Source organism: Mauremys mutica, chromosome 16, assembly GCF_020497125.1.
Source record: "Mauremys mutica isolate MM-2020 ecotype Southern chromosome 16, ASM2049712v1, whole genome shotgun sequence".
Lineage (NCBI taxonomy): Eukaryota > Metazoa > Chordata > Testudines > Geoemydidae > Mauremys > Mauremys mutica.
The window spans coordinates 17176907-17202253 of NC_059087.1; the positions used below are offsets into that span (position 1 = coordinate 17176907).

Here is a 25347-nt window from a genome sequence, read left to right on the forward strand (position 1 = left end):
GGCAGGAAGGCAGGTTTTAATCATGCTGTCCACAGCGAATGGGAACAACAAGGCTGGCACGAATGTGTCTTACCCTGGACAAACAAGAGGAATGGTTGCCAAAGAGAAGGCAAGAGCAGAATACCCAGTCCTGTGTGTCTTGCGGGTTTGATCCTAAAGCAATCCCAGACGACTGCTACCCTCCTTGAAAACCCATTCTGCTCAGTAGCAGCGCCAGGTTTTGAGCCCTGGCAGAGCTGCGGGGGAAGGGAAGGGTGGTGCCACCTTCAGTTCTACTTACTGGCTTGAAAAGGTGCCACACCTACACTGGAAGGCCATGGACAGTCTCCCTCCACCACTACTGAATCTTGCTGGTTTGCACAGAAAATCCCTTTTGCCGTTTGCCTTCCCTAACCTCTGTCTGTCTGGCCTTAGTCTGTGAGCTCCTCAAAGCTTCTCTTCCTTATGTCTGGGAAATACCTGGCCCATCTTGGGTATTGTTGCAAACCAAGGGATACCCCAGACATTTTAGATCAGCCTCCGGCGGCCTGGGTTCTATTTTCAGCTGTGCCCGTGTGACCTCAGGGCAGCCACTCAGTCTCTCTGTGCCTCTTTACTTGCTCTGTCTATTGCGGTTGTGAACTCTCCAGGAAAGGGACGATCTCTCATTAGGTGTACGCATGTACAGTGCCTAGCACAGTGGGGACCCAGTTTTGGCTGGTGCCTCCAGGCACTACCACAAAACAGATTGATCGATAGCTAGATGGATCAACCCATCTTTAAGGGGCCTTTAGCCTGCAAATCCTCTTACCTATCCACAGCTCTGTGACTTGGTCCAAGGTATGGAGAGCAAAGCAGAACTGTCAAAAGGCTATTTTCTGATTTATGGTACATGGCTGTGGTCGAATATTTCTAGCTCCGTTAACAGATGTTTTGTTAATTCCAAATTTCTCTCCTAATCTGTATATTTTTTTCCTAGGTCGGGCACGGTGCGCTCTCATTAATCATGTGCAAGTGGAAGCGTAAGCTGGTTTTATTCGTTTTCAGAGTGCCAGGTCACATAAATTAACCAGAGCGTGCGTTGAACGTGTCCTGAGCAGCTTCCTCTTCCTTTCAGTGTAACACAACAGTCCTCACAGAAGTGATTCCATTTGCTAAATCTGCATAAGAAAAAAAATCAGCAATTCCCTTGATCTCAATGGAGTCACCTGAGGGATGAATTTCTCGCCCCTCCCCGGACCTTTCATTAGTAAATGTCGTGTTTGGTTAGGTATCTAGTGCCCAGGTCCAGGGCACAGAGACTTCTGTGCACTGCTGGACAGGGATGAGGGGAAGGGAAGGGCAGCGCTGGTTGGTTTCCATGTGTCTTGCCAAGGACGGCCCACTCACTGGCACAGGCCAGAGGGCTCCACAGAGTGGCCTGCATTTCCAGTTTGTTCCAGGCTTCTGGCCTTCACATCACTGTGCTGAACATCCCAATCCGGCTCCACGGCTAAAGCCAGTGTTCCACGAAAGCTCTTCTGAGCTGGCTACCTCTAGCCAGCCACTGAATGGCCAAGTTATCGCTACATAGCCAGGCCAGTGGGTAACAAGTGCTGGAAAACTACTTTCTCTGGGTTAGTATGAGAGGTTGCACATGCAGGTCTGCCAACTGGCTGGGAGGCACGGGGGGATGGGGTGGGAGGACCGGCCAGACCTAACGCACACCACCTGGCAGAGAGGTCTGCTCAGTGGGAGCAAATCTCTATATGCCCCAGTCAGAACCAGATAACTGACAAAAACGTCCCCAGGATGAGGATCAACCCTTGTGTCTATCCAGAAGCCCTTCCCCTGAGCTCGTGGGCAAGGAGAGAGACAGGGTAACAAATGGGGCCTCTGCTGCTCCCTGTCACAAAGGATCACAGAGTGCAGCCCACAGCTTGGGGGAAGGAGGGAGGGTGAGGAGGGACCCAAAGGGAAAGATCCAGAAAAACCCTGTTTGTAATGGTGCAGATCCCCAGCCACGCCTCGGCCTCGTGGTCGCTCTATGTTCTCCCCAGCTAGAGTTCAGCCCAGAAGTGGCACGACAAAAGGTACATGGATTTTGTGCTTTACTCTGCTGGAAGGAGAACTAGGTAGCTCAGAGTAATTACCTGCATATGGAAGCACGCTCGCTCCTCAATCTATTTCACATGCACCTACCACCATTGCGTCTGGGTCCTGGGTGAAAAATGAAATAAAGGCAACATTTTCCATAGAAGAGTCCTAGGTGCCTTGCTCTCAGCACTCTGTATAGGTCCATCTCCCACTGTACAACCAGAGTCGCTATTCAGTTAGTGGGACTCCAGAATCATCATGAGCCTAAGGCAATAGAAAGTGGAAATACAAGAAAAATTAGAATAAATGACCCTCTTCATTGTCTTCCTGAAACAGCTACTTTCCCATAGCTCTGAAAGGAAAAATGTCCTTCCAGATTATTACTGCTATAATGTAGCACTTAGAGGCTGCAACAAAGCTTGGGGCCATGTTGTGATAGGTGCTTACAGACAGTCCCGGCTCCCAAGAACCAATGATGTAAATAGAGGCAAAGGACGCATTAGTAGTCCCAGACCACAAATGGGAAACCGAGGCACCAAGTAACTGGCCCACTGGACTTTATGACAGAGCTAGGAATTGAACCCACGTCTCATGAGTAACAGTCAAGTGCCTTAACTACAACACAGCTCAATGCTTCCCAAATTGTCTTAATGCAACGCACTGTGCAAACTGTAATTCTGTTAGTCCCTAATTCAGCTGTTTAGGGTGAAACGGCTCTGTGAAAAAACGACTCTGCTCCCAGAGGGTTCCACTGCATTTTCTTTTCCATGGCACATTCAGCGTCGAACTATGAGGCCTTTTTGAAGGAATCGGTGTAACCAATTCATTAGCTGACCCCACCATCCCAGATTTGCATAGACCGCTTTGTGCTGTAACTCTAGAATAATGACGGTGATTATAAACACATGACAACGAGTGGCGAGGGTGGTGAAAACCATTGTAATTACACATGGGGTAATGTGCTGAATGACATGCGGTGGTTACAATGTTACACAGAGCGGTTCAACAAGCTGAGCTTCCATATGCTGCCAGAATTCCAGTGAAGCTACGAGGCTCCATTTGCAACAGGAATTCTCCTGCCCCAGTGGGACAGCCCAATACCAAGTCATTGTTACACTGAGCCCTCACGTGCGGTATATTCAGTATATTCAGCATGGCTCTCGGACCTCCAGTTCCACTGAGCTGCACTTGGCTCAGAACCAAAGGGGCAGGAGGGAAAAGGAGGCTACATCATCTTTGTATTTCCCTGATGCTGGAGAAAGCCAGAAGCCCATCAAGCCCCTGACACAATTTAGAGCAGCCTCAGTGCTGCTGTAACCTATTCTAGCTATGAAAGCTCACTAAGGTCCGTTCACTGACCCACGACCACTGGAGTATGGCATACTCTGCATATGCCATCCCTCAATGCAGAATGTCCCCTACCTGCCAGAACCAGGAGGTGGAGAACAAAAGGAATCACCAGCTGTCTGTCCAAGCCAACTTCCTATCCCCTTTGTGCCATCAGAGTGGCACAAAACGGATGGACTGGGGCCCTGCAATGGAGCCCGTATGTACACTGAATCCCCATCTAATCTTTAGGTATATATTTAGACACACACATATAGTGAGTCCACATAGGGGGTGTGTGTGTAAAATAAACTGATATTTATGTAAATCCTGGAGCTAGAGTGTTATTCTTGGCAGCCGGTTCCACAAGCTGGTGCATGACAGATTCTTTCTTTGAAGTCAGCAAACAATTCGCTGTAGCTCAATGCATTCCATGTGGAATTGCATGGGCCAAGGGCAAGGGGAGCTGCCTACAAATGTGAAATAACCTGCCCCTTATTTTAAGGAACCGGCAGAATTTTTCAAACCTTGTTCCAGACCAATATGGGTTTCTGGGCTCACCCATTTGCCTCTTATCCCAACGCTCTGGACACCCCTGCTAATGGGTCTGTGGTGACTTCAGAGCCTCCTTCTTTTGAGGAGTTTTTGCCATGATTTTTCTTCCTGTTATCCCCTCCTTTATTTTTGCATTTGTCTTATAATTGTACTTGCTTGGCCAGGCAAAGTGAGAGAAGAGACGTAACCTTTGGGAGAAGCTCATTCATGGTTAAGCTCTTTTCTTCTGTGTGTTCTGCTTTCAGTTTATGTCTATTCCCCTCTTAACTGAAAGGCTGATAAAACTGGAAAAAATTGTTATTTGGGTAAATGATACTCAAAGCATTAGCTAAAGTGATTATTTCAAACTCTCACCATGAAATCTTCTCTTATTCAGTGGAACATAGGAACTGCTAACCTGGATCGGACCAATGGTCCATCTAATCCAGTCTCCTATCTCCCACACAGGACAATATCAGAGACATCAAAGGAAGGCGCAAGAGTCCCCACAGCAGAATTTAAATGAAATTATGGAATAAAAAGGGAAGTTTCTTCTTTAATCTGACATTTAGTGGTTGTCTTACAATCGCTGAACATGAGGCTTTTAACCCATATATATGCTTACCCCATCTGACAACTGTGGTTCACATTATTGATATAAATGACTGATTCTTTTGGGAATGCTGGCAAGCTCCTGGACTCAACAACATTTTGCAGCAGAGAGTTACACCGGTCAACTGTGGAAAAAATACTTCCTTGTATTATGTCCCATTTCCCTTGATCAGTGAAAAGAACTGGATTCTCATACCCTTAAGAGGCTTTGATTGGAGTCTTGGCCCGCAATCCAATGTGTACTGACTCGGAGTTGCCTTATGTTTTCAGCGTGTGGATTAAAAGAAGGAGGGTGTCTCTTCCTTCCAGATAACACAACTGGAAAGGTCTGGAGAAGACGGGAGGATGGTTCTGCTCCTTCAGATACATCCTTAGAATTATTCCCACCCTCTCCTTGCTCCCAACCTGCTCTATAAGCTTCTGTTTTCAGCCAGCTCCCAACATTTCTCTTCTCTTGCTGTAATGTTTCTATTTTAAATGTTGCCTAATTTGGAACCCACCTGCAGCTGCTCTGGTTCTTATTGGCTGGGCTTCCCCAGCCTAGGCTGACACTGATGACTTGTAGAGGATTTGTTCCTCAGTTTGAATGGGCCTTTTAACAAGCAGGCACAGAGATTACCTTGATCATGGGTTACCGGACAGGTGTGTTGTTACATGCAGGAGAGAGGGCACTCCAGTTTGGTCATTGGGTGGGTGACTCTGGTTTCATGTATGATTGGGAGACAGGAGTCACCCCAGTCATGTCCAGGGAGTCACACCGGCATAGAAATGGTGTGAATCTGAGGAGAATCAGATCCTTTTTCTACCTTAAGGGATTTTTATTTGGGGGGTTTGTTTGTTTGTTTTGGGGTCAAACAGACATTAATTTAATCCAGCCCACCCCGTCCCTGGACCTGACAATGACTCACTGCCCACCTGTACCTCAGTTTCCTCATCTGTAAAATGGGGACAGTAAAGGGTCCTGGCTGGTTTAACTTGTGGATGTCTTTCACTAAGTATCAGAGGGGTAGCCATGTTAGTCTGGATCTGTAAAAGCAGCAAAGAATCCTGTGGCACCTTATAGACTAACAGACGTTTTGGAGAATGAGCTTTCGCGGGTGCATCCGACGAAGTGGGTATTCACCCACGAAAGCTCATGCTCCAAAACGTCTGTTAGTCTATAAGGTGCCACAGGATTCTTTGCTGCTTTCACTAAGTACTGTATCCAATGAGGCCTCTCTCAAGTGACCTCCCAAGAACTCCCAAATCAGTCATCTAGTAGAGCTGCTCTTTAACTCAAGATCAGACAAGATCATACTGGAAATCTAGGCCCAGATCCTCAAAGGCATTTAGATGCCTAATTCCCATTGGAATCAGCGGGAGATGATGTCTAAATACCTGCGAGGAGCTGGTCCCAAGAAGGTAGTTCAAAGTGGTCACGTAAGACAAGTTGGTGCCTACGTGAGGTGCAGACCTTTAGTGGTTTTTCACTGGTCTGGGTCAGGATCAGCTGTTCACTCCCCCGCCTCTCCCCGACACGTCCTTCCCCACACCTTGCTGACTGCCACTTTGGCATGTAATTTATGCCATGGAGGGCAGCATGTCTTCTGGACTGGTGTTATTGTCACTCCTTAAACCGACGAACAGGGCTGCCAGCCAAGGCTGCTGCTGGGTGCCCACCCTCTCACAACAAGGATCAATTTCAGGGGCCGAGTGTCAAAGTCAATTCCCTAGCAATGTTGTTAAAAACTAGGATCTCCACGCTAGTGCAAATGAAGCACCCCATGTTGCCAAAAGGTCAGAGTGGGGTTTGTTAGTTCATTTAGGGTCTGATCCAAGAACCATTGAAGTCAATGGGGGAGTCTTTTCGGGCTTTGAATCAGAACTATTTATGCTGTACCTTTGGTTACAAAGAACCCAGAACCATCCATGGCTGAACAGTGTCCCAGTTGCTTAACTTGGGTCCGGCCACTCAAGTTTCCTGGGCATTTAAGAAGCACAGATCCCAACACTTCACGTCTGGTAACTTATGTCAGAACAATTGGATCAACCCTGAACTCACACCCAATGAAGACAGCAGCTTCCTATAAGACACACATCCATGCATGGAGATGTAAAAGACAATGGGAAAAGGGGCTGTTGGAGGAAGAGCTTTGTTAACTTAATACATGTTTTGTGGTTATGGATTATGTGTTTAACAGATGTCTACTCTATTGTCGTACAATTCCCCTCAATCAAGAGGCTTATTCTAGCCAAACGGGCCACATTCCCCCCCCCCCTTTTTTTTCTTTTAAGAGTAAACCATATGTGCATCAGGGAAGTTTTTATGGGCAATGAAGGAGCACTTATAGGTGTAACGGATCGACATTCCTGTAAAGTTAAATTAATTACCCATCGGGATTGGGAACAAGAACTCCAGTTTCCCAGCTTTGGCTGAAATTCCCAGATCTGCCCTCCAATTCCCTCCTGAAGTGGGAACTTAACCTGGTTAATCAAGGCTAAAGGTATTTCCGCTCACTATTCAAAACACAGCTACTCCCCTTTGTCCTTATTGTGGTGTTACTCAATCACTCACTGCCATGGAGGAATGGACTTGGCTGAGGGACAGAGACACAGTGCATGATTCCTTTGACTCAGAGCCTACCTTCCTTTCCTTTAGAGTGAGCGTAGCATCTTACATTACTCAAAGTCCAAGAGCAAAGCCGCCTGCTCCTCAGGACACAATGAGATGCTCAGAGCTGAGAGCGACGATTGCCAAGAGAAAGACAAAGGGATCCGCATTATAATTTCACAGACTCGTCTTTCCTAACGGAGGGGTCCGTGCCGAGATGCTGCCTAGTCTCCTCTGAAAATGACGTATGGCTTTTCCTACGCTTCCCTCTTCTGGTCAATAGGGGTTAGAATATATAGGCTGCTGCCATATTGTTTGCTTCACTCAGGGCCCAATTTCCAGTCCAACATGCAAAGCCTGGGGGGAAAGGAAAAAACGGTTACTCGCTTTCTTGTAAGTGTTGTTCTTCAAGATGTGTTGTTCATGTCTGTTCCAATCAGGTGTGTGCACGCGCACGGCAGCTGGAAGATTTTTCCCACTGCAGCATCTGTTGGGTCGGTCCGGGCGCCCCATGGAGTCGCACCTTAATGGCGCTCAGTATAGAGCCCTGGTGACCCACCACCCCTTCAGTTCCTTCTTGCCAGCTACTCCGACAGACAGGTGAGTATTGGAATGGACATAAACACCACATCTCGAAGAACACCACTTACAAGAAGGTAACTGTTTTTTCTTCTTTGAGTGCTTGTTTATGTCAATTCCAATCAGGTGACTCACAAGCCCAAGTTCAGGAGGTGGGGTCAGAGCAGTCCACTGATTGGAGAACTGCTCTACTGAAGGCGCCATTGTCTCCGGCCTGCTGAGTAATGGCATAATGCGTGGTGAAAATATGAATGAAGGACCATGTCGCCGCTCTGCATGTTTCGTGAGTGGGAACCTGCACTAGGAATGTGGCTGAAGAAGCCTGCGCCCTGGTGGCATGCGCTGTGAGCGGAGGGGCAGGCACCTCTGCCAGGTTGTAGAACTCCCAGATGCAGGACGTGATCCATGACGAAATTAATTGGGAGGAGACTGGAAGACCTTTCATCCTGTCTGCCATGGCCACAAACAGTTGAATGGACTTTCAGAATGGCTTCGTTCTGTCGATGTAGAAGGCTAGCGCTCTGTGGACATCCAATGAGTGAAGCCTCTGCTCCCTGCTGCTTGAGTGCGGCTTAGGATAGAACACCAGGAGGAAGATGTCGTGGTTGACGTGAAATTGGGAGACAACCTTCGGGAGGAAATCTGGGTGTGGCCTGAGCTGAACCTTGTCCTTATAGAACACGGTGTAAGAAGACTCTGATGTTAGGGCCTTGAGCTCAGACACCCGCCTGGCTGAGGTTATCACTACCAGAAATGTCACCTTGTACGAGAGAGAGAGAGCGGGAAGCACGTTGCCAGTGGTTCAAAGGACAGCCCTGTCAGTCTGGAAAGGACCAGATTGAGGTCCCAGGCCGGGACCGGCTGTCGGACGTGTGGGTATAGCCTATCAGAACCTTTGAGGAAATGGCTGACAATAGGGTTGGCAAAGACCGACTGGCTCTCAGCACCTTGATGGAAGGCCAAGAGAACCCTTACTGATGACATGGACAGCCCCTGCTGCTTGAAGTGGAGAAGGTAGTCCAATATACGCAGAATAAAGGTGAGCGTGGGTGATGAACCTTGTTGCATCGACAAGACTGAGAATCTCTTCTACTTGGCCAGGTAGGTAGGCCTGGTGGAGGGCTTTCTACTGCCAAGGAGGATTTGTCTGACCGGGTCTGAACAGGAAAGTTCCATTGGGTTCAGCCATAGAGCTTCCATGCCATGAGGTGTAGCGACTCGAGGTTCAGGTGCTGGAGACAACCATGATCCTGGGTCAATAAGTTCGGGAAGAGCAGCAAGGTGACTGGAGCTTCCACGGACATTTCCAGGAGTGATGTGTATCAGTGCTGGCGAGGCCAAGCTGGAGCTATTGATATCACCAAAACCTGTTCCCTCAGGTTTAGAGAAACTCCATAGTGAGGGGAAAACAAAATGCTTGATGTTTTCTGTAGAGGGTCTTCAGTGTGATCCTTTCCCAGAAGTTGTAAGTAAGGACTGTTAAAAACAGATAGAAACACCTCAAGATAGAAATTGTATAAGATATTTTAAAATTCCTGTAGATGGTTTTGGAAGCCATAGCGCTGAAGTTGACTCATACAACCACAAAAGTTAGAGATAGAAAAGACCAATTTGCCCTGACAGGGTGGGATTGCTCCTTATATTCCAGTATGTATTTTGCAGTTCTTTGTTCAATCTGGCTTTCAATGTCTCAAGCCAGGGGTTTCCCCCACACTTTCCATGGAAGTGAATCTTGCAATCTTAGCAGCTGGACTTGCTTTAGGTTTCATTTATTATTTACTCCAAGTAAATTTCTTGCACTAGTTTGTAGCCAATTAGTTCATCTTATCATTTAATTGTGTTAGTGTTGTAGTCAACTCACCTGTTATTTCATATGTAATCAATGTGTGATGAAGAGCTAAGTAGGACAGGATTAGAGGAGTAGAAGACTGACAAGTATTTAGGAGTGACAAGTGTGTATTAAGGATATAAATAAGGTAAGGCAGCAATGCAAGGGCTACAGGCTGAGGCCTGTACGATTTTTATCTTAGTGACACTAGGCTGCAGGTTTAAGGAGTCTTGACATGAGTGGGTGGCCTCGGACTGATCCTGTGCCAATAAGACCATTAGGTTACTGTAAAAGATGCGCCAATAGGTGATGTTAAGGAAAAATAGAGCTCAATAAACTGCAAGACACCTGATTGTAACATCACAGAAACATCCGCAGGTTACCTGGGAAACAAGCTATGGAAAGTGAGGCAACCCAAAATGTAGGGGGCGTGGAAGTACAGATAAGGAAGGTTGGAACCCTCATGTATAACCCACTACTTTGATAAGGTGTTACGCATGGTCAGAACACCAATTTAAAGAGGTTCCCCAGTTGGGTAAAAGTGGGAAGACCCCAGCAGGAACCACCGCTCTATCGATGACCAGCTGTTGAGAAAACCACCAGACTCTATAATATCTTTGGGGATAGGAGCATGAATATGCCATTGGCTATTGCTTGCGCTCTCTCAGGCTGCGTAGATCTGTGAGTGAATTTCATTTAGACTTGAAATTAGATGAAGGTTTCTAACCATCAGAGGAGTGAAGTTCTGGAACAGCCTTCCAGGGGGAGTAGTGGGGGCAAAAGACATATCTGGCTTCAAGACTAAGCTTGATAAGTTTATGGAGGGGATGGTATGATGGGATAGCCTAATTTTGGCAATTAATTTGGCAACTGATCTTTGATTATCAGCAGGTTAGTATGCCCAGTGGTTTGTGATACGATGTTAGATGGGATGGGATCTGAGTTACTACAGAGAATTCTTTCCTGGGTGCTGGCTGGTGAGTCTTGCCCACATGCTCAGGGTTTAACTGATCGCCATATTTGGGGTCGGGAAGGAATTTTCCTTCAGGGCAGATTGGCAGAGGCCCTGGAGGTTTTTTGCCTTCCTCTGCAGCATGGGGCACGGGTCACTTGCTGGAGGATTCTTTGCAGCTTGAAGTCTTCAAACCGTGATTTGAGGACTTCAGTAACTCAGACATAGGTTAGGGGTTTGTTACAGGAGTGGGTGGGTGAGATTCTGTGGCCTGCTTTGTGCAGGAGGTCAGACTAGATTATCATAATGTTCCCTTCTGACCTTAAAGTCTATGAGTCTATGAGTGTAATGCATAAGTTATAATACAAGCAAGACTTTACCTGTAACTGTGTTTGTGGTAGCGTGACCAGACAGCAAATGTGAAAAATCGGGACTGTCTCTATAAAATCGGGACATCTGGTCACCCTAGTTGTGGTCACTGTATTCATTCTTTGAGTGCTCCTTTCACCCTATTAATCTAAAAATCTCTGGCTACACAGGAGCCGAACTCACAGCGAGATAACAGAACTATCAATCCATTCAATTTAAAATAAAGGCTACAAGTTTAAGTTTAGGATCAGGTTTATAAATGGAGCTGGGTTAGAACAACTAGAAAGCCCTGCTGGAAAAGTCACATTAGGGAGTAAACAGTGTATATTAGTGTAAGGCGCCCAAAACCGCAGCTCCTTTAAGAAACTTCTGTGGTTGTGTTCAAGCATTTTTTATTTTTTTTTTGGGTCCATGTGACATATTCTGAAGGATCCCTGAAATATTAAAACAAACAGAATGCTTGACTTGCAGAACCTGTCTGCTAAGCCAGGAATCACATTTCTTGCTGCAGTTTCAAACCATCATCCAGAGACTTGTAAAACATTGACAAAACCCTCTTCCCCCCCACCCCCGAGAGCTTTTAACCAAAACAACAGTCCTGCACTCCCACCCCATCTCAGAAAGCACAAATATTCTAGGACTTGCTCGACTTCGATCCCCCTTTGCTTTTACTACTACACATGGGAGGAGTTTTGAAAACAATTTCATTTTTAAAAATTTTTTAAATTACTTCTGATATGGTTTTAAGGACTAGCAAGCTCCTGTGTGTCATAGATGGGGGGAAACGGCTGCATTATCGATAAATTAAAAGAAATATTAATAAAATTAAATCCAAAGTCCATTTCCTATGAACTCATGCCTCCAGTTCTTTCAACTAAATGGTCATGTCTCCAGTAGATTGCTACTGGAACAGAGACTAAAATCTCTAAAATCTCTGTGTGTGTGTGTGGGGGGGGGGAGTGAGACATCGCATGGTAAAGAGGAACCTCTTTTAAAATAAAACAGCTCCAAAGAAAATTGTTGTCATTAACTGCAGTGAAGTAACAACTGAGATCGGGGCCCTGTTGAGCTCAGCACTCTACAGATACATGGAAAGACATCCCATGCCCCACAGAGCTTACAGCCTAAATAGACAGGACAGAAAGGATGAGAGAATGGCATGCAATGTACAAGTAGAAGATTGCCTGCTGAGGCACAGGGAGATTAAGTGATCTACCCAAGGTGACATGGGAAACTCTGTGGCAGAGACAGGAGCCAAACCCACGTCTGAATGGAAGCAGGATCTGTCACTGTGTGAACATTGATAGACTTTGTCACAGTTCAGGGCAACTGCACCTGTATTCCCCCTTGGCAGTCCAGCACCCACTCTAAGCTCTGTCTGCTGAGCAGTCACCTCTCTTTGGTGGAGATTCATCCCTCTCCCACCTCCCATCTGGGTTTTTTTCCAGGCTGCACAGTTCCCTGCCTACTCTGAGTCCCCCAGGAAGTCAGAACAGGCCTGTTTTGCTTTTCTCCTCAGAGGCTCTAAACAGCGTCATTGTCCACAGTTTTGAGATCTCACACAGCGTTTCCTAAGCAAGCACATTTATTCTTAAGGTAAAAGCATTAGAGATAAAACATATTAAAACAACAAAAGAAACTACACACATGCTTACCAGAGATCACCCCAACTCCAACGAGGGCTCTTGGTAGAGTCAGTCTTTCAAACCCCACACAGGGGATTTTATGGGCTTACATGTTCATAACACCTTTTGCTCAGAGCAAGAACACCCAGGAATGGGACAGTCCCTTCTTCATACAGTTTGAGCCTCCGATCTTGTCCTCATGTAACAGGTGATCAGCATATAAAGGCCCCTTCCTCAGGGCGAAGCTTCAAAAGGCTGAGTTCTTGCATAACTGGAGGGGTACATTTGCATACACTTCCCCCTAGAGATTTCCTGGGAAACCCCCTTAACTTTAAAAGTTCGTTCTTGTCTCTGCCCATTGTTTTCAATAGTCCTTTGAAGCTCACAACACTTCCCCGAATTTATATTAGTCATGTCACACCCTGGAGATATTACACACAATCCCACAGTAATCCATGAGCATTGCATTTTAAAACAATGAATGCCTAAGATACTTAAACTTAATTCAATAAGGTTTATCCAGGATATTGGCAGAAATTGCCATATCTGTCACAGACCTGGATGGCATAAGTTTAGAAAGTTGGACTCTATCTTGGATTTCCCCATCAGTCTTTACCTATAATAATCTTATGAGAAGATACATACTAAGCAAACAGAAATAGTGAACATTCATTGCTAGGGTGAAAGGTTTGTAATACAACTGAGAAATAGAAAGCTTTCTTTACTCCTTTATTAACTGTGTGTGATGCCTGATGCTGAATAAATAGATGGAAACTCCCAGGAAAGGATACTGGTAGTAATTTATGGATATTTAAATGGGATCATGTTGTTATTAATGCTATGTTGGGTTTTTAAGGGAGGATATTTTGTTTAAACTGAAAAAAAAAATGACCCTTTCCAGCTCTGATGCGCTTCCAATCTTCGTCTTTCAAATGGAATGGCCCTTTTTTCATTTTATTAATATCTACGGATGCACTATACATATACATTATATAGGTGGAATTTTAACTTGAGGAAAAATAACCCAAGACAGCTCTTCATTGTCTAGCTCAGAATTTTCTGATCAACATTCCTGATTAGCAATTTTTCTGACAAGACCAGTCCCACTCTCCTTTTACAGTGCTGCCAAGAGGGATGGCAGCCAGCCAGGCTCCAGAGCCAACAGTTTCAAAAGTGGCTGCTGGTTTTGGGTGCCCAATGTGAGAGGCCACCATTGTGCTACTGGAACCACATTGCCTCAAGGTGGTACATCTGAAACTGGGCACTGAAACAACCCAAAAATCAGCTGCCCCTTTTGCAGATGTGGCTGCATGAGTCGAAAGAGAAACGCCAAGCCCAGAATGAAAAGACAGTCCCTTTAATTAAAGGCCCACTCTCCTTTGCTCTGCCTGTACCTCCCCCACCCCCCACACCTTTTGAGACCTGGGAAATAGCTTGCAATGAAATGTTATCACATAAGGGGTCTGTTGTCTTACATTTTTGCTTTAGTCTTTGGCAACTCAGCCTCTCAATATTTTTGCTGAAACGACATCTTGTGTAAACCCCAAACGGATATAAAACCCCATGTAATTCATGGACCTGGCCATTAAAATAAGACTCACGGTGACCAAGTCTCTCCAAGCTGGTGAACGGGGCTTATTTTCTGCAGCCAAGGGACCATCTCTGACTTGTACGTCCTTATTCTGCAAATTCAACTTGTGAAAGAGCCTTTAATAAAAAGAATGGCAAAGCCCAGGCGATGGCCCATCAGCACTGATCTCGGGTGGGTGTCAATATAGCCACAGGAGATAGAGAAGCTAATAGTTCAGGGGAAAGAAAAACAGCAAAAAAATGGAAAAGAAACTCTCTCACTTTATATCCTATCGCTTCAGACTGGGGAATAAAATGGTGGCCGAGGTGTCATTTCCACACCCAGCCATTGTGACTGCTCTTGTATGGGTTGGAGGGAGGACAGAGGAGAGGGGAAATACAGAGGCCTTCTCCTCTTATCCACCTGCATAAGGGGACAGCCAGAATGCTGCTGATTACATTCCCTGCGTGAAAGGGGACAATGTGTCTTGAGACACTCATGATCCCAAATGGAGCAGAATTGGGCAGGTTGCTACTATAGCCCAGACCCAGTCTTGGCCTCCTTTCTTACCCCACTGGAGCTTGCTTACAACCACTAGAAGGCAGTGTGATAAATGCTGCTTCTCAATTGCCGGATCCCTACACGCTCCTTCCTCTCAGCATTAGCACATTGTTGCACTCCCCAGCTCCTCCCCCCTTCTATATAAACAACGGGCAGGATAGGAGCCAAGTGGTGCCTTGAAAGCCTGCCAGTAGTGCTGCTGATATGGAAAGGGGCAGCTCCTGGCATTGTGAGGCAGTCAACGCTCAGAGGAAGATTCACAGGGGATTTTTGTGGAAAGCGCATAGGGAAACAAACACTGGCAAAGACAGCATGGAAATGCAATGCATCTCAAAAGGTATCATGTGGCTGTGAGCTCACTCTCACCTTGACACACATTTTGGTTTGGCTGGCATGAATCCGTCCAACACAACCAGCGTGACAGAAAGAGGGTAAAGGAGGAGTAGAGCCTGCGTTTGATCCAAGGGTCCAATACGATGCCTGCTTGCCATTCCAATACAAGGCCTTATAAGACCAGACTTTAAAAGCAGCACTTTAAAACTCTTTGTCTTCTCAAAAGGTGCCAGATAAACCTAGCATGACAGATAGGAGGCTAGTGGATCGGAACCACCCAAATGGCTTATTTGGAGAGAGGAAAGACACCAAGCCCCAGAGAGTAAGTCCTGCACCACTTCCAAATGCTCTGGTCCTTACCACGGTGTCAGAGAGGAGCAGGTCTGATTGGTTGATGGGAACAGAGTGAGGCCATCCCCACCGAGATGGCCCTTCAGATTCTGACAGATCCCTGCTTGGCAAGTGCTCTGGCACCTGGAAGTGTTTCCGTTTCTTCTTCCCCACCGACACTTCATACTTGTCTCACAAGTCTTAACAAGAGCCCTTATTTTCATTTTTAAAACAAGAGTGTGTCGCCAGCCAGGTTTTCCTACAGCAAGTCTGGCTCTACTTCAAATTGTGTTGAGCTCATTGAACACAGACGCTCATTGCCTGGAGATGAAACTCAGAGAGGCTGCTGAGACATGGGGCCAATTCTGAGCTGGTGTAGGGGGCTGGGACTCTGCTGAAATCAACGGAGTTGCACCTTCATTGGGCCCATTCTCTTCAGGTTTCCCTAATGTTTAAGTATCAGAAGGGTAGCCGTGTTAGTCTGGTTCTGTAGAAGCAGCAAAGAATCCTGTGGCACCTTATAGACTAACAGACGTTTTGCAGCATGAGCTTTCGTGGGTGAATACCCACTTCTTCAGATGCAAGTTTGCATCCGAAGAAGTGGGTATTCACCCACGAAAGCTCATGCTGCAAAACGTCTGTTAGTCTATAAGGTGCCACAGGATTCTTTGCTGCTCCTAATGTTTAACTCCCTTAAAATCTAGAAGCCAGGGGTATAATCTTTGATCCAATGAAGTCTATGGCAAAACCACCACTGGCCAAGATTGACCCTCAGGTCTTCAGGTGAACATGTCCTGGCCAGATGTAAAAAAATAATATTGATTATTATTGGTTCCCAGATTTGTGAACCTCAGAAAAGGTTCAGTTAGAATTTGGGGCAAAGTCTTGTGTCTATTCTTATTGTTTCAGAACTGGTTTGTTTGCCCATTTCCACATGTGGCATATACTAGCCTTACGTTAGAAGCACTAGCAAGACAAAGTGGATGAGGTACTATCTTTTATCAGACCAGATTCTGTTGGTGAGAGAGATGAGCCTTCGAGCCACACAGAGATCTTCTGCAGGTCTGGGAAAGGGACTCCCAGGGATGCATTAGAAGCACCAGAATGATTTAGTTGGTGATTGGTCCTGCTTTGAGCAGGGGGTTGGACTAGATGACCTCCTGAGGTCCCTTCCAACCCTGATATTCTATGAAAGCTTTGAGAAAGGTGCACATCTACAATGCTGCATAATCATTCCCCACTGGAGTGCCAGTAAGAAATTGCCCATGTCATTTGTGGAATGAGACCAAGAAATCCGCATGTGCACTGCGCGTGCGCGCACACACACACACACACACACACACTCACACTCTCTCTCTCTCTGCCAGGAGTAAAGAGAGAAGAGAATTGGACTGGATCTTAATATTAGAGCTGAGTTGGAATCGAAACCCCAGATCTGAAATCTCCTGCACTTTGAGGAGATTAGTGTTCAGATCTGAATTGTGTGACTGCCCTGTCCAAATCCCTGAAGACACCTAAATTAGGAAAGCTCAGCTCAGGATCTACGTTTCACAAATGGCTTCACAGTAATTCAGCGGGGAGCGGACAGAAACACGGATGCCTGCAGCAAGAGCTATATTGGAGGGGGAAGGTAGCAATCTTCTTTTCAAGCGCTGATGATAAAAAATGCTTTTGACAGCTGCTGCTTGGTGGGCTTCCAGGAATAACTGCAGCTCTAACAAGTTCCCAGCCTGCAAAGCTCAATATCTTTCCTGAGACTGGAAGCCAACTCTCCGTTTGTTGGAATGGTGACACCTGTGCCAGCACATTACAGCTAAGGCACTGACTGGCTTCCCATGCCCACCTGTATGGATCCTGTGGCTGACATCCTCTAGGGATGCCCTGATGTTTCGTAAAGACCTCTCTGCAGAAGTGTAAATGGCACCTGAAGGGCCTATGAAGAGAATCTGTAATTTGGCCTCCCCAGTCTATCCCATCAGTATGCAGCAACATGCTTGGTGTGAGAAATTTGTTCTCGGCACCAGGCCAACACCCAAACAGACAAAGAAATAATGTTTACCCCTAGGCCCTTTCTGAAAAAACAATAAAAAGGCAATAGAGTCATGAAAGATTACACATCAGCTAAACTACTGTCTCTCCCTGCCAATTCCTGTAGAAATAGGCAAAGCTGCCCTCTACGCTCAACTAAAACTGTCGTTAAAACGCTCCAGGAAAACAATCATTTACACAGAATCTTTCTATTAGCCAATGACACTAATATTCTTGCTAAGGTTTTATTGTGACAATCTGTTTTGCGGGGAGAAACAGTTTGCTTTGTTTGAATGTACAGTTGCCGAGGATTTTGAGACTCTGAGGCAGAGACGAATTGCCGAACAATGGTGTTGAGTGGTCACACCGGCTTGCAAGCAGAGGCATGGCCTACTTTAGGTGTGTGAACAAATCCAGTTCAGGTTTTCCTGCTGCTTCTTATTCCATTCACATCCCCTACTCAAAAAAAGGATTGAGGAAACTCTGACCCTATTGGACAGTCTGGTAGATCTGAGAGCAAACTTGTTTCACCTGAGCCAGTAAGGTCCTAGCTAAGTCACTGACTGGATTCTTGTATCCACCGGAATGGATTCTGATGACAGCAGGTTGAATAATACAAAAGACAATTTGTGAATATTTTTGTTAATAAATGTGACGAGTTTTTTCCATTGCTGTGGGGGAGGTGGGGGGGGGAGAGGGGAGAAGGAAGGTCATGTAGTTTGTTGTTTGCTAGTATTTGGACAGCCACTGGTTTATCATCTGTAAATTTGCATCAGTAATTCACACTCATCTTTGAAATATCACCAATCAGGGAACAAAAATAATGTCATGTGATTTAGGTAACCAATTGGCACATCCTAAATGACAAACAGTCCAAGCAAACAGTTTGTAAACAATCCATAGGTTGAAATTTCTTTGGATAAACTACTTGGCAGACTCATGAATAATGAACAGAGGATCTGTTTGCAAACACGTAAAAGAGTTAAACTTCCAACAAAGGCTGGGCCTGATTCTCTAATGTCTTGCCCTTTGCATAGACTCATGAAACTTGTACAAAGTGGGAGTAAAGTAGTACTTAATCAGAATTCTCCATTCACAATGGTGGTGACATTTCATATGCACTGTGTGTATGTTTAAATCATGACACAAGCTGCAATGCAATGGAAAATCCGCCCCGCTATCTGTAATTCTGACTCCAGTTTTTAACCTGCCGTGCTCAGTTTTATCTACCTCTACGGCACTGTGTTCTGGAGATCTGTGACAAATGTAAAATTATGGTAGGATGTACAGAAGAGATGTACGTTTTGTCTTGCTTTATCCACACATAGGAAGGCAGGGACAAGAAACTATGGGCCTCCACTAACTGGTGGCTACAAGCCACACTACTCGGAAATTCACTCATGACAAATTTGAAAAGGAAAATGTCTCTCAAATGTTCAAATCTTGCAATAGTTGCAAGCAAGTCTCCTCTTTCTGAAAACCTGGTTGCTGCCGAGGAAAGCTAAGGACAGCTCCTATTGGCTTGGCTGATGTGAGATTTTCCTTTATGATTTTGAAAATTGGAATCTCATGTTGCACTGGCAATTTTATGAGTGCAAATATTTGTGGTTCCCATTGATGCCATTCACAGGCATCCTTACTTGACTGCACCCACAGATCAGATAGTGAGACATACAGATGACAATTGAGTCCACAAGTACTTACACTCCACAGAGTACAGAGTGGGAGAGCATTAGAAAATATAAAATAGAGAAGACTAAAAATAAAATCCAACGGTTGGAAGCTGAAGTCAGACAAATTCAGAGTTTGAGAACGAAACCCTGGTGTTATTGAAGTCAACGGGAGGGACTTGTATACTAGGGATGAGGTAGTGCCCTCTGCACCCAGCACAGCTCTGTATAAATGCAAGGAATTATTATAAGATTCTGGAGAAGGAAATGACCATCCTGGAAGTCAGTACAGTAGAGAGCACCCCGTGGTGCTCCCTCTTCAGAGTTAAGAGCTCATTTAGATTCTGATTCATCTAAGACTTATGGATAAAAGCACATGTTTAAATCTACCCTATTTGGAGTAAACTTCAATGGGACCTAAGTATGTCAAGTTCAATGGAGCTTAAGTGCTTAGCTGAACTGGGGCCAGAGGACCTTTGTGTTGTTATAATAACCACTTCCAACTAAACTCCTGGTTAAGAGGGGAAGTGAAAATAGCAATTGAAAATAAATAAAATATAAAAACATGGGAAAGTGGATATCAGTTAATACAAATAAGTGGTTAGGAAATGCAGACAACTGATAAGGGAAGCTAAAGTATCAATGAAAAGTCTATGGCCCATGGGATTAAGGATGATAAGAAGGGATTATTTAAATATATCAGAAACAACAAAACCTTCACATTGATATAGGTCTGATACTAGATAAAGATGGTAAAATTGTCAATCACAATGCAGAAAAGCCAGCAATAGTCAATAAATATTTTGGTTTTAGACTGGGAAAAAAGCAGAATGATGTATTAATATCTAATATAATAAGGAAACACCTTCTATTCAATCTACAGAAAATATTAAACAACTATTAAAATTAAATATTTTTAAATCAGCAGAATTGGGAGTTTGCTCTCAGAATGCTGATTTTTAACAGATTTTGAAATACTAGGGAATTGCTGGAGTACTGGATAAAAGCTAACAGTGTGCCAATATTTTAAAGGGGTAAACAGAATGACCTGGGTAATTATAGGCCACCTACCCTGATACTGATCCTAGGAAAAATCACAGAAAAGCTGATATAGGATGCGATCAGTAAAGAATTAAAAGATGGTTGCATAATTAATACAAATCAACATGTTTTTATGAAAAATAGGTCAAACAAACTTGATACTGCTGTTTGATGGGATTACAAATTTTGTTGAAAACAATAATTGTGTTGACATAATATAAGAATACTTCTATAAGACATTTGATTCAGTCCTGCAGGACATTGTAATAAAAAATAACTACTATGCAAAATCAATGCCATTTATTTTAAATGGATTAAAAACAGGTTAACTGATAATAATCAAAAAGTAATTGTAAATGGGGAATTATCATCCAATCGGGGTGTTTCTAATGTGGTCTTGCAGGAAATCTGTTCTTGGCCCACTGCTATTCAATATCTCTAACAGTGCTCTGGAGGCAAATATAAAATAATTGCAGGTGAATTTTGCAGATGACACGAAACTTGGTGGTGTGCTAAACAATGACAAAGACAAGTCAGTTATATAGAGTGATCTGGACTGGATAAGTGGGCTCATTTGAACAACATGCATTTTAGTAAAGCCAAATGCAAGGTCACCCATCTAGGAACAAAGAATGTAGGTCATCCTTACAAGATGGGAGTTGTTATTCTGGAAAGTAGTGAGACTGAAAAGGATGTAAAGGTCATGGTAGACAATCAGTTGAACATGAGCTCCCAGCACAATGCTGTAGCTAAGAGGGCAAACATGATCCTTGGATGCGTCTGCAGGGGAATAGCAGATAGGACTTGTGAGGTGAAATTATTTCTGTATATGGCATTACTGAGCTCACTGCTGGAATACTGTGTCCAGTTCTGGTGTTCACACTTCAAAAAAGATGTAGAAAAATTGGAAAGATTCAGAAAAGAGCTACAAGAATGAGTCAAGGCCTGGAAAATATGCCCTATGGTGAGAGAGTTAAGAAGCTTAATCTATTTTGTTTATCCAAGAAAAGCTTAAGAGGTGACTTTATCACATGTTTGCAAAGTACCTACAGGGGAAAGAGATTTCTGATAGCAGATAGCCCTTTAACCTATCAGAAAAAATTGTACTGAAATCCAATGGTTGGAAGTTGAAGCTAGACAAATTCAGATTAGAAACTAGCTGCCGGTAATTAACTATTGGAACTACCCACCTAAGGATGTGATGGATTCTCCATCCCTTGTGTTCTTTAAATTGTCTGGATGTTTTTCTAAAAGCTCTGCTATCACTCCAACAGAAGTTATGGGCTTGATACAGAAATTACTGGTTGAAGTTCTGTTCTTTGTGTTATGTAGGAAGTCAGACTAAATTGTCATAAATAGAGCTGGTTAGAGATACTTGACAGAACCATATTCCGTTGAAATATGCAACTCTGTCAAAATTGAAACGCTTCAGAAAATCAGATCAGCTTCCCCAGAATTTTGTTTGAGAAAACAAAACAAAACAAAATTCGGGCAATGTCAAAACACCCTATTTTGACATTTTTGGAATGAAACATTTTGATTATTTTCTTTTTGAACTGACTTTTCCCTTCAAAATGTTTTTATTTTCTTTTACATTTTATATTACAATACAAGTACAAAACAAAGAAAGGTCAAAAATCAAAACACAAATTGTATCAAAACAAAGTTTCAAATGACCTGAATTTTTTTCCCCGTTGGAGGAGCATGTTAAAAATTTCAGTTTTCATCCCTGTTCAGAACAAATTTCAATTTCAGATTTTTGGACTCTCAAAACTCCTCTGAGAAATGGAACTTCCATTGTCCAACACAGTTCTAATCATATTGGTCTCTTCTGGCTTTGAAATCTATGAATCCTAAACCCAGAGTGGCAGGCAGCTGAAATTTCACTGGCGATTGACTCTCTTTCTTTGTAGGCAAATGACTGGCTGTTTTTGGAGAGATGGAACTACTCACTCAGCACTGATGCCATGAATAGTTTCTCCTTGAGCCTCTAAGAGGCCATGTGGGCTAGCAGTGGTGCAAGAACACAAAGGACTAAACCAGGAGCATCTTGGGTTCTAATCCCAGTTAAGCCGCTGCCTAACATTTTGAACCTGAGCAAATCACTTGACCCCCTTGTGCCTCACTCAGCCCAGCTGTAAAACTGCGTAAAAAGAAGGACCTTGCTGAGAAACAGATGTTACATCTGAGCTGAGCTTTGCTGGGTAAATATACATTTCCCAAACCCAGCTCGACGAAACACCTGCTGGGGAATCCAGGCTTGCGGTGGATGGAGACATTTGTGTATCCTATAAATTCGCACTCTCTCCATGCAGGTGTGGGGGGTCTCTCTTCCCTCATGTTTGATCCATCCGGAGGGTGATCAGAACAGGATCTCCAGTGATGAAGTCCCAGCGTTCTCGCCAGCCAGTAATGTTAGTGCGGCTCAGGCTTTTCCGGGGCTTCTGCTGGTTTACAGCCCGTGCAGTCCTATGGACGCTGAATGGAAGTCAGTGCCAAGGCAGGTAGAAGCAGGCGAAGTCCATCCATGATTTGGCCCATGGAGCACACGCGAGTACTGTAGTGGGAAAGCCTGGTTTATTCATGTGCTCGTTTTTCTGGTTTGGTGAACAACACGCCGTGTCAATATTTAGTCATTACCATGGGAACAGCAAAAAAAGAAAAAGGGAAAGAATAGGAGAAAACACAACATCAAGTCTGGTGCCTCTCGTTCATTTATTTGATTTCCATTTTGCTTACGTGCGCCGAGCTCTTTCGCACGGAAGGAAAACAGGAATTCAAGAAGGGAAGTGGCATCTAAATGTTGCCATGAAATCCTGGAGAAGAATAGGAGCCAGACCTTCTGGGAATCCCATCAGCCGAGAGCTGCTCAGACCGACGGCATCTGCAGGGCTACTGTTTTTTCAACTCTTTCTTATCAGGGTTTTTGAGGTGGCCAAACGACTCCATGTTGGAGCTGTGAGACTCTCCCATTCTCCGCTGTCCTGTACCGTCGTGCCCCAAAGGTCCTGGGTCAGAGAGTCCTTTTCTTACCTGAAAAGAACTGCATGAGCCTTTGAAGCTCCTCAGTGTTACATGTTAACCAGCTGGAAGAGTCATTCCTGGGGTGCTAAAGGACTCCTGTCCTCCGACCAGTGCTCTCGCCAGTCTGGAGAGGGCGAGCGTAAGCAACTAGGCCCGGAGTCTCCCGTGTAGTATAATACCATGCACTAGGCCAGGCTTGAAACACACAGGACCTGGATTCTCCTCTCACTACAGAGAAGCCAAGATGACTTAACTCCAACTTAATAAGTGAGCTCCTCCACCCCCATCAGCCAATGAAGTAGGAGGAGCTAGAGTGCAATGTGCCCCAGTGATCCTGGGCTGTCAGAATGGATCCTAAGGGACCATTTCAGCCAGCGTAAGTTAGAGCAAGCCTGTGGCTGCTCTAACTTGAAGTAGGGGCTGATTTGCCCCGGGTCAGAGAAAAAGCAAAGGTGGCCTAGAGGATCCAACTCTCCACGTTCACAAAACACATGCCATGGAAATGCAGTAAATAATATTTGAAGGTTTATTCATCATAATACGTTTTCTAACATGTCTTATGAAACATTGTTCGAGAACGAACTACGAACTATGTTGCACTGACAGCTATCAAACACATAGTAAAAGAATGTCTAAAATTTATGAGCAGGGCCTTCATTAAAAGTGTTGCCAGCCATTTGCTGTACGTTGGAAGCAGAGTAATGTGGGGGAAAACGGAAAAAAAGGACATGAGAAAATCCCTTTGGGTTTTTCATTTAGTGAGTTATATGCAGTTCAAAAATCAAAATTCACTGTGTATTCCTTCCAAGGACTATTACTACCTATATACCAGTGAGCTAGGGAAAGCCCACTTTGTCTTTGTTCAGATTTTTAAGCAGATGAGGTGTGTATCTGGTTCTGATTTAGAGAAAGTCCATTAATAACCACAGTGAAGGTTAATTATTAGCAGTTGCATTAAACAAGCAGAAAGAGCCAATGTATACTGAATAATGATGTGCCTGCCTAGGTCTTCTAGAGTCCAATCCTGACTTGTCCCACTGACGCAAATGGGAGTATTTACATTGTGAGTACGGATTGCAGGGTTAGCCCCATAGTCTGTAGCGCTCTAGATTATTAATAGGAGATTAGCACCCTGCCGGAAGGGCAGATTCCTGATGAAAGTCTGAAGGAAGATGAGCCTGTGACCCGACCCCAGGCTTTGGCAGTGGTGTTTATGCACCACTTGGCTTCCTGATTGCAAAACGAAAATAATGCCATGTTGGCAGCAGGGAAGCTTTGGAGTTTTGTACCTTCCGATCTCTTCACTGGTGGAGTACAGGAGTTGACAGGAGAGCACTCGGGGTCGATTTATTGCGTCTCGACTAGATGCAATAAATCGACCCCTGCTGGATCGATCGCTGCCCGCCAATCCGGTGGGTAGTATAGACATACCGTAGTGACTGTTGAAGCAGCCCACACAGAAGCAATATAAAGTAAAATGAAATATAATGAAATTCATTGTCCGTATATAGAGCCAAATTTTGCTTTTGAGGGCTCAAATGGACAGTCAGCTACATAAAATGCCAACGTGAGCATAGGCTCGCCTATTAAGGAGCCCATGTTTGAACAGTGCACTCCCCTAGGAGTCCTGCCCTTTGGGAAAACTCTTTTCTTTGCTCTCAAACAGAAGTGGATTGAAGCCACAAAGTTCAGACAGGAATCCAAACTTCTCCAAAGTACAGGGCAGTCTAGAGCTGGGGTGTGGTTCTGTCTTTCTATCTATGCACTTATCTGGTCCCAATCATCACAGGGTTTGAGTATGATTTGACTCTTTATAGTGAATGGGGCAGGTCACGAAGTTTGGACTCAGCTCTGGATGCAAGCTCCACCATCACTAAGGGTAGCATGTTTAGTTCTGGCCAATAGGAACACGGGAATAGCCAGACTGCATCAGACCTAAGATCCATCTAGACCAGTATCCTGCCTCTGACAGTCGCTAGTGCCAGATGCTTAAGAGGAAGGTGTAAGAACCCTGCAGTCAGCAGATGTGGCGCCCCACATAGGTCTCGTCCTGATCTCTAATAGACACTAGCTTAGGACCTGAAGCACCTCTACTCTCGGGGTAGGTCTACACAGCAAAGAAAAACCTATGGCTGGCCCATGACTTGGGCTGCAGGCTGTTTCATGGCTGTGTAGTCTTCCGGGCTTGGGCTGGAGCCTGAGCTCTGGGACTCTCCCATCCCACAGGGTCCTAGAACCCAGTCTCCAGCCCGAGCCTAGAAGTCTACACAGCAATGAACCCACCCCTCAGCCCACGCCCATGAGCCTGAGTCGGATGGCA

At 44.8% G+C, this 25347-nt stretch overlaps 1 long non-coding RNA gene across 1 annotated transcript in view; it reads right to left on the reverse strand.

The window, feature by feature from the left end:
* Window positions 1-883: 883 nt before the first annotated feature.
* The window catches only part of LOC123351135, a 104199-nt gene continuing 79735 nt past the window's right edge, over window positions 884-25347 (reverse strand). Inside the window, exons 4-5 of the long non-coding RNA XR_006573930.1 lie at window positions 2112-2319; window positions 884-1139 (exon numbers count right to left, since the gene is read on the reverse strand). This is a non-coding gene — a long non-coding RNA (uncharacterized LOC123351135). The remainder of the gene's footprint in view (window positions 1140-2111; window positions 2320-25347) is intronic.